This window comes from Protopterus annectens, chromosome 10.part0, assembly GCF_019279795.1.
Source record: "Protopterus annectens isolate FY-2018-M chromosome 10.part0, PAN1.0, whole genome shotgun sequence".
In the NCBI taxonomy this organism is placed as follows: Eukaryota; Metazoa; Chordata; order Ceratodontiformes; family Protopteridae; genus Protopterus; species Protopterus annectens.
Window position 1 is genome coordinate 1,761,987,491 of NC_056744.1, and position 10,955 is coordinate 1,761,998,445.

Here is a 10,955-nt window from a genome sequence, read left to right on the forward strand (position 1 = left end):
ACTGTTTTGTCATCGTCCATTGCTTTGATAGCCTTTCAAAAAAATCTCCCAAGTTGAGTAAGCATGACCTGGCCTTGACGAATCCAAACTGAGATGAGTCTGGTGTTTGGATGTTCCTTGTGACCTGATTGATTAATTACATGATAGTCTTTTCAGACTTTGGGTTCTGTAATTGTCTGGGTCTGTGCAAGGTCCTCCCTTATCTAGAGGAATGACTGTAGCTGTTCTCCATTTGTTTGGTACAAAACCTGTATTGAAGCTGAGAATGAACAGTGTTGTTAGGAGTGTGGCTATGTCATGCTTCATGCAGTTTAAGATTCATCCCGGGATGTTGTCAGTATTTTTAGCACTTTTATGACTTGGTCTTGTGTGAAAGCCAAAGAAGAGCCATTTTCAGGCATATCTGGATGGCGAGATGGGGGGGGGGGGGTAAGTTAGAACTAAATTTATCAGACAGTAGGTTAGCTATATCTTCAGCTTCAGAGTAGGTAACATCCTTCACAGTCAGCTCAACGCATTGCTGACTTGTGCTTTTGAGATAACGAACATAACTAAAAATGCCTTGTTATTGTCTTCGACTTGTATCTGTTGTAGCCTCAAGCTTGACTTTGGTTGACTTTATTAAGCTCCCGAGCTCTGTTTATTTTGGTGACAAGGCTGTGAAGTTCCTACATGGTACAGCTACATCTGTTCAGCTGTTTACATGTTGGTATATGTTTCTGCATGTTCAGTTGAGTTGGGGGATTTGAAGCTTGCCCGTATATCACTTAAGAGTAGGTGCTTTGTCCTAATAAAGGATCTTTGCTTTTAGTTTTGTTTTGAAGTAGACTACTTTATGGTCAGACCTAACAAGTGATGAAGATTTGCAAGGGGATGGTACAAAGGGTTCCCATATTACTAAGGACTAAATCCAAGATGTTATTCCCCCTGGTGGGTATTCTTAATTGTTCCAGGGCATTTGGAATCTCTGCTCCACCTAGTGGTGGTTTAGGTTTTGCAGTCTGTAGTTGGGTAGTTTACATCCCTAGGAAAATGGTATTGGGTTTAAATACAGAGTGATTCTAGTTCCTGTAGTTGAGTGTGGTTTTCTTTTGTTATAAAGGGAATTCTGTAGTTAGCTGATTTATGGTATAGGACCTTTCTGATGGTTATTTGGACATGATGAAGTCCTACTGCTTTACCAGCCTTGATGTGAGTCTCTTCTGGATGTAGACTGATACACCTCCACTCTTTTTCCCCTCCTGTGCAGTAGTTGGCTAAATGTGTGGAAGACATTATAGTCCTACACAACTGGAGTGCTGTCTACTGTTTTAATCCATGTCTCAGTCACTACACAGGCATCCTTGTCTTCCAGGGTTAGAAGGGCTTGTAGGGAGTGGAGTAAAAGTTCAGGCTCCTAGTATTGGTCAGTATCTCCTTCAAATTTTCCTTTGATTTTTTCATTATATTGATAGGTTGGCATAGCCTACAAATGGCACTGTGGATGGACAATGTCTTTGCCAATATTTGAAACCCTAGAGGAGACAGATGCAGGCCATCCCTGGTTGAAACAACGTGGTCTGTCTGTCTAATATTCTCCTAGGCTGACATATTGGGCCCCCTTTGAATGACACCAAAAGCAAAGCAAATATTGATGTCTGTTTTTTGCTCATATCATGGTACCACCTTTGGCGAAGGTGGAGTGCTGCTCAATGCTAGGCTCATACCTGCTTTGCATACACCTTGTCTGTCTTCACATAATCCAAGGAGGTGCACCTCAAGTCATTGATAAAGGCATAAATTATGACAGTGTTATACTGGTACTTGTTCAAGGACTTGAGTGCATGTGTGATCTGACAGATCTTGGCACCAGACAAACAACCAACCATCACCATTTCCTTGCTCAGCTTGGTAAGAGACATGTCTGTATGTCTTACAGTGGAGTTACCTATAACAAGAACATTTGGTTGGGTCGATGCGTGCCTTATGAACTCAGTATCTGTGTCTTTGCGACTGCTTGTGCTATGTGACGACGTAGGCTTAATGTGCTGAGTGTGCTTTGTGCCTGTGTTGTGTTTTGGAGGTCTTTGAGGTTTAGGCAAGTTAATCTTTAAAAACATCAGCATGTAATGGATTATGTGCATTGTATTGGCCTTTGAGAGGTGTAATGTGTGGTGTACGATGATTTTGGTATCTGGGTTTATTGTATGTGAGATTTTTGCTTCCAAGGATGTTGTATGTACATCTCTCGTACACTGTTATGCTGTTTGAGTAAGAGATGATCACTGGACAGCAAGTGGCAGGTTTTTTGTCACTCTCTCAAGATACCCATCTCAATTAGGCTGGCTAGAGAAGTGCTGGTCCATGGTATCAATAGGAATAACTTTGGGGGCAAAGGTAACTATAACTGTTTGGTTTTAAAATAATGTTTGGGTGGACTTACTACTGAGTATTTACATTTCGATACAAAACAACTAGCTTGGAAACCTCCTCCTTGAGCCACCAAGAACCAGTAAACTAAAAAAAATATCTCTAATTTGATACTAAAATCAGTGCAGGTAGTTATCAGTACACTCAGTATTAAGAGAAATTAGATCCTTAGCTCTAAGCTGACTGTCCTGGAACTGCCCCAATATAAAGACAAGTCCTGAACAAGCATGACATAAACTTGGTACACAAAAATAAAACCAGGACTAGCAACAGCAGAAATGCAGCGCAGCTATGTACTGGAATCACTGGTATAGGCGTAAGTATCGTGGCTAAATCAAATACAGACAAAATTAATTTAAAATCAGATAAAAAAAAATGAAAACGTTCACCTGTCTTTTGTATCTGGTAGAACTGTTGCAAGCCAACAAATCCTAGCAAACAGCAACTTTGGAATTCACAGTCCCTGATTACCTCAGAACTGTCCTAGTGCAAAGACAAGTCCTGAACTAGTGTGTTATGCACTTGAAACCAGACCTTAATAACAGATCACTTAACACAAATGCAGTGCGGCTGTGTACTGGAATCACTACTACAGTCTTAAAGACCTTAGCTAAAGCAGAGACAGACTGCTAATCTGAATTTAAAATCCGATCAAGAAATTAAAAACACTTATCCGTCGTTCTCTGTCTTGCAAAACTATTGTTGACTGGATTAATACCACCAGGCTAGTGGCCTCTTTTCAAGGGGGACACCCAAGGTGCTGAAGCCCTTGGCCAGCTCTAGATAAACTGCGTGCATGGCATGGCCACTATCTACAGCCTAAATAGACATTATGTACTATTCACAAGACCAAAATGTTGGGGGTAAGGTCTAATAAGATTTAAGATAATTTACAAATGACCTCCTAAACTGTGATAATGTTCCATGACTTTGCAGAGTAAGGCTGATAGGTCTGTAATTACCCACAAAAGGCCACCCTTAGGGAGGGGCATCACCACTCATCAGGGGCAAAACCAGTAGCTAACTTTGCAAGGGCATGTTTTTCACTAATTAAGTAACCAGGTTTATTATCAGGTCTCGTGGAACAATTATTTTTTCCAGTTGGTTAGCACTCTTTAGAGAGGTAAGGGATTTGGATATTTGGGGACTTTATGAATATGTTCTGAGCGAAGCAGAATATTGTTTTAGTTTTTAACCTTAGTTTAAGAAGGATTTATAATTGTCATTTGCTGGCTTCTGAAGACAAAGCTCGTTGGCTGATTTAGTGGAAATAGTATAATGCTTTATGGTACTCTTGTGAATGTGCATTTTGGATCGGTTAAATCTGAGTTTTCTTTTGCCGTTTGTATTTAGAACGGTGGATCACCAAGGTGGTTTGTTTTTGAATTCCCTGAGATATTTTGTTCTGGTAGGGACCACTAGCTCTTTTTTTTTTTCTTTCTAAATGTTATCCCTAATATACTTCTGTATTTACAAATGTGTTACTTTCTACAATCCCTGCTTTACCTAAGCCATAACTTTTTTTTTCTTTACTTAATTCTAAACCTACTTCCCCAAAGGCATTACACATACGTCAGTCATTTTACTCCTTCATATTTTATCTTTAGCTATAATAATCGCATCATTTGTGTAAGATAAATGTATGGTTGCATAATTATCTAACATTTTAGTTGCCACCGTATTCATAACTAGATAAAATTCCCACTCGCAGGACAACCTTCTCTTAAACCTTTTTCATATCAGTACTTGAACCTAACCAATCATTAACTACAAATTTTACTTTTTATCATTTTTAGAAACGGATTGTAGATCCTTTAACTCTTAAAATCTGTACTATGTTCTATTAAGATTATCCATAAACTATTATGTATGATTAATACAATCAAAAGCTTTAACATCTGCTACTAGAAATTTTACTTCCTTTTGTTTACAACTTCATCCCCATCTTCCTTACAATTAATAATAAAGCCTGAGTACACCTACCCCCCAACACCAAAAATACCTTCTGTATACACTTCAATAACATTAAACCTAACTTGTAATATTTCCATATAAAGATCTTATAATCCACATTACTTAATGTGATTGGTCTCCAGTTTCTTTTCAATTTTCCTCTTTCTTTTTCCGAATAAATGTAGTGATTCCTACAAAAATCTCCTCTACTATACCCTCCTGCAGCCATTCATTAAACACTTCAGTATCACTTTTTGTTCACTTAAATTTTATAAAAATCTTAACTTCTTCCATCCAGACCTGAACTACACATTAATGCTAACCAAAATAATTTCTTTATTATTTCATTTAAATACTTTAGAAATTAGTAACTCCCCATATTCCATTATTATATTCTTTATCTAATTTAGAAATGTATTTAACCTACCTTTCTACATTTATCAATTTCTCTTGTTGATTTATTTCTTACTGTAACATTTCACCAGTTTTAATGTCATTCTTAATACCAAGCATTTCTCCCATTTACCAAGAGGAGAAACATCTTCTTTCTATCCTTTAAAAAATACTTTTGTTTAAATAACAGATTTTCCATCTTTTATTTTCTAAAAAAAATCATTTTCATGCCTAAACTACTAAATATATTTTAATTGTTTTCCAAAAGTATATTACAGCAGATAATGCAAACAATCATGAAAATTGTCAGATACAAAGTAATATTTGTTTCAACATGCAGTTGGGTCATATTTCTGTTAAGTCACGTAGAATAAAACACATTTACTATTTATTTTCATATTTAACTGGAAAATGTATAGAATTATCCTAACTGCACAGTGTAGTAAACTCTAACACACTGTATACAATATTTACAGCAGGTGCAAAAATCTAACATTCTAAGATCATCGCTAAACACAAAAACTGCACCTGAACAATTCTCTATTACATAAAGCTTTCATCTACCTTCTGTCCATTTCTAGAATAAATCTTGTGTCCTGCAGACAATATCCGCTTCCCTTTTTTGCACTATTGCAAGATTGCTGTTTCCCTTTCCTTGCTTAAACCAGCTGTTAACATTCACAGATAACTCTACAGTTAATCTTTCCCTTTCTTTTTAGTTTGGAGAGAGGTTTTGTCTTTCTAATCCTTACTCTTGCACTATTGAGTTCCTTTTCCTGATTTCTGTTTCCTGTTCGTCTGACTTACCACTTTCCGCAGCCTCTTCACGGTTTTCATTACATTCATTCTTCTCTTGTTCACTAGCATAACTACCTTGTACTATTGAGTTTCTTCTCTTTTATCACCTTCTTTTCTCGTCATTCCTTTACTCCTCTGTCATTTACTACTAGACTGTCTTCATTTTTTTCTACATTTTTTTTTCATTTTGATTACAATCGAACCAAAAATGACCTTCCCCTTTACAAATGTTGCATTTACTAATCATGTGGCCATGTTCCCCATATTAATTACATCCATTTTTTACAATCACTTATCAAATGATCTTGGGCACCACAAAAACTGCCTTTATGCTGCCCCATCTGTCTAAAAGTACCCATGTGGCCCTTGGTGTGAATAATACTGAGTAAATGTTGTATCCGCTTTTTTCTCGTACTTAAGAATTACATTCATCTTCCACCCTTCATTCCGAATCCACTTTTCATCTTTAGTTTTTTTATATCGGAAAGCAGAGTGGCAGTGTAAAGAAAAGTAATTTTTAATGTCCTTGATGTCATCTGTTTCATCTAACCCAAACTGTATTAAAGCCTTCTTTTTTGAATTGCATTCCTTATCCTAAAAAAAAATCATTTCCAGGGGTAGCAATGTTTCGTTTGTTCACAAAGATACAAAAACCTGCTCAGTAAATCTTCTGGTTCAAATGTTAAGTCACAAAAATGTTTGTTTATCAAGTGGATTAATGATTTTATGCCTTTTGTTTTAAACCCTAAAGGTAATAAAACATTGTCCCAGACAAAAACACTTGTCAATGGTCTCTCCTTTTTTTTCTTGTACAAACCAAAAATCTTTAGCAGTACTTTTGTCCCAGTTCATTTATTTACATCATCAGGTGCAGTCTTTTCTTCCCTTGCAGCTTCATTTTCTAGACAGAATTTTCTTTCCATTACCTCAGACCACAAGAGAATTCTGTCCCAGATCTTCCCTTGTCATTATCCAAACCACCAGGTGCCACTTCGTTACAGTGACCTCCAAATGTTCGCCTTTTTTAAAGTCAGCTAACATCCACAACTTCTGCTTCTTCATCCATTGTTCTGCTTCTCTGGGCCATCTCTGCATTTGGAACAGAAACGGGAAGTGCGACTGCAGAAAACGTTCCCATTCACTCAAGAGTAGAAGTTCACTGGTGCCCTGGTCAAATTTCTGTTAGTGTGAATGCCACCTCAGGTTTGTAGCTTAGTATTTACCTATGAAACTGATTCCCCTGAAGAGACATTTTAAGCTTAGCCAATAACCTGAAGTAAAAATCAAACCCTGTACCTTGTGTCTGTGATGCAAAGGCCTTAACCATTCTGTTAAACCTACACCTAATATGTTAGAGCTGCCTTTTGTGGACCATTTTAAGCCTTGCCAGTTTTCCTCAAAGGTGAAAATCAAACCCTGTACCTCCATGTCTGTGAGGTAAATGACCATTATGACAACTCACAACTCGTCTCCCCTGAAAAGATTCTATTGGCCTAGTGGGACTGTAACCCAGTCAGCAAAGTGCAAGTAAATGACAAAAATAAAGTTAAAAACTGTGGAGAAACCTGCATGTGCATGGTTCTAGATAGTATGAATGGTATTGGGTTAACTGAATTGCTGCAAGGTCAGCAGTTGGAAGCCATACAAGAATAGTGGAGCTTAGCAGGAAGTGGTAATGATGAGATTTAACAGGAAGCCTGCCATTAGCAGGAAGTGGTAATGATGAGATTTAATAGGAAGCCTGCCACAACTGCTCCATTTGTTTTGCACCACGTGCTACCCAAGGGGGTTGCTGGTTTGTTACCCTATGACAGTGCAAACTTGTCTAACTTCTGCTGCAGGTTGTGATTTGGAACACAGTCCTACACCACGTGGGAAGTGCTGCATTTAACTCAGGGAGTTTGTTGTAATCTTCCAAACCCCCACAAAAAAATGCTTGGGATTCTGTCCAAACAGTCCAATCTAACAGAGGGAGGAAATGGGATACAGAGCTTGTGTACTTTAACAGTGGATCCTTTCAGTCCTAATCCATCCGATACAATGTCCTTCCCTCCTTCTCCTTGCTGAATTATCACCTTGTTTTAGCCTAATCTGAAGCCTTTTTCCTTCCCATTTTTGTGAGAGACTGTCTAGTTTATGCCTCTTCTAGCTATCATACTCGATCTGATGTTAGTGGGGGTTCAGGCTAGAAGCACTTAACAGATGGTCAGATTGGATCTGGCAAGTGACTTAGTACCCAGAAGTGGTATTGGATGGACTAGAATGGAAAGGATCCAGTGTTATGGCAGATATGTAACTTCCATTTAACTATTGTGGTTGTTCTCCAGTATATAATCAATTGAGTAGAAAATGTCAACATTTTTCATCAAAAAATTGTCAGTTTAATGATGTATTCACATAGTGAATACAAAGGCTTTCACTTTTCATGTGCAGTGCAGAGCAAACTGCTTTGCATGTGAAAGAGACTGCAGTTGTAGATGACGACTAGGGTAACAATCCTGACTCTTTCATCTTCTGTCTTGAATTTGAACTAAGTTTCCTATTTGCATCTGAACTAAAATGATTTTAAATCAGCAAATTTAGTTAGTAATAGTTTCTGAAGCCACAGACTTAAATCAAGTGCTTTCCACATCACTCATAAAATGTGGCTTGTATTTATGCGTTTATATATATATATACTTTCATCTAAGAAATTTTGTTTTAGTACAGGAATTCTTCACCACAAGATGTTTCATTCGAAATTTTTACGTATCTGCTCATCTGAGTTAGTATGCATGTGCAGTTCTTGGCTAACACGTTTTACACCTTCTCTTCTGTTTTGTAACAGCATTTCTGAAGCACTAACATGCTTTCTCAAACATCAGTCTTTTAAGTCAGTTTTCCTACATGTGACTTGACTTGAGGTTAGGGTGATCAAAAAGGGCATACACTGGTAATCATTTGTTCCTGAGTGATGATCCGTATGGACTTGGGGCCTTTGACAAAAATCCAGTATTCAAATTGGCAAATACTATGGTTTGAAATCATAATTTTACATATTTGAAGGCAAGCATGTACTTTTCAATGAAAAATCATTTGCATTTTATTCAAATAATGATGACCTTGTAAGTGGTTTATGTCAAGTTGCAGTGAGTGTGAGGCACCACCAGATAGAGAGCACTTGTCCCCACCTGTACAGTGTAAGATAATTTCAGACAGATCAGACAAATTTTCATTTGAGATCCGATCTTAGTGCGGTTCATTTGCATCTGAAAATTCGCTGTTATTAGGAAACCATGTTCTGCCTCCAGAATGAAGGTCTAGTCTCCATCTGCATTGTTACACCAGATCTGGTGTACTAGGTGTTTCAGTTGTGCTCATATTAAGGAGAAACAAACTGTCTGCTCCTATGTGAAGCTATAACAGATGCATTATGCTTAATCTGGGTTTGACATCTCTTTCCCATTCTATTGTGACAAGAATCAGTACTGTCTGGCTGGTCTTGTTTTCTGAGCCCAGTTTAATACTACCACCACCTCTAACTGGGTTGTATTGTCATTCAGTGCTTTATTAAAGTGCTTCCCATCAACCCAATTTAAAAGTTTCAAAACAAAGTTGGACACTAATACAGCTATAACTAAGTCGTGAAGCAGCAGTGGTGCAGAGGTAGCGTTGTTGCCTCACAGCAAGAGGATCTCCCATTCGATTCTCAGCTGGAGCGCCTTCTGTGTGGAGTCTGCATGTCCTCCCTGCGGTTGAGTGGCGTTCAAAAGACATGAGTAGAATGGGCGTGCCTTTGAAGGTTGGGCATCGAGCTGGCACCTCAACACTGTAAAAATCTACTGCCAATCATTAGCGGACCGGAGTTCCACTGTGGCGACCCCTAACCGGGAAATGCCAAAAGAAGAAGAAAAACTGACCTTCAAAAGTCATAGTGTAAGGCAATAGAGTGCATAACTGTGCTTCTTAATTTACACAAGCACTGCAGGTCAGAGTCCACCACACTTGATACCAAGCCTTTATATAGATTTCATTCCATGATAAATTTCCATGATTATGATGAGTATGTTTATCACTGTAAATAACTCTCTGATTCACTGAAAAAAAAACATCCGTAAAGGCAGAAATCATAACACTGTATTCTGTGCTGAAATCATAGTTGAGAATTTTGAAGAAATGCTTGCCATTTTGTTTTTTTTAACCATTTCAGAAGATGGCCATGTGGTTTTATTTAATAGCACTGGTGGCTTAGTATAGCTATTGGCTACAAATTGTTACTTTCTGTTTTCAGGGTATGTAAATATATTTTAAAAATATGCTTGAAACAATGCATCATTCAGTTTCATTCTGCTGTTTAGTGCAGCACTTACATATGTGTCTTTTAATAGCCAGTAAATGTTTCAATTTTAGCAGTGTGAAGCTGGATGGATACACTAAAACAGGTTTATATATGTAAAAGTGTGCATTTTCTTGTTTAATTTTTTTTTGTGTTTTGTCTAGTTTTACTTAAAAGGTACATGCACCGACTAAAAATAATTTGCACTGCAATTAAGGTGCTAGTGCGGGACTACAACTCCCATCACATAGGAGTAAGTACATGAATGCACTTAACGCTTAGCTTTGCCTTTTGGAATGACAATATATGGTTCCTATGGGGCACCCCTGGCATAATTCCTGCCATTATCTTCCTATTTAGCTTTGTTCCTTCCAGAGCCCTCCAAATGGATGGACTCACCCAGAGAATTGGAAGCAGTCTGTGAGACGAGCAGTTGCACAAGGACTACTCAACTGTCAACACTTTTACTTGGAAGAGGGGAGTGAGAGCTTCCATTGTTTGGGATATGGTGTCCTATCTGCACCAAAAGTGAAAAGGTAGTATTTTGCATGTACAAAATGCTAGGAAACTGTAAACTGACATGCAAGGATAGGCAGTGTAGGTAATGGTACTTGTGTGGGAAAGAGAATAGTGGGCCTCTGGGAGAATGTCAGACCTTGAGACAGAGTTCTGATGCCACGTGCTTAGGGTGCTGAGGCTGCCTCATGGGATCTTGTAACAAGGGAGATGGGGCACATACACAGTGAGAGAGCATGAACGCTGATCCAAGGGACATCTCTTATTTTTTCACATTTTAATCAAAATGTGGTGCCCAGTTTATCAGAATGCGCCGCCCCATGGCTAATATTAATTTGATGACTGCATGTTTTGAGTGATGCATCTGTTTAGTTCAGTTTGATGTGGGTCAGTGGCTTGTTTGGAAGGAAGATGTATTTATGTGAAATTCATTCAGGGGAGGGTGTCTTGCCACATTTAAACTAATATATAGTGCTGTAGCTTGTAGGTGTTTTAGACATTGTCACAGTGCTTAACATACCTCTCCGTTGTCCCAGATTTTTGGCTCAGAGTTTTAGCCAGTCTCTCCTAA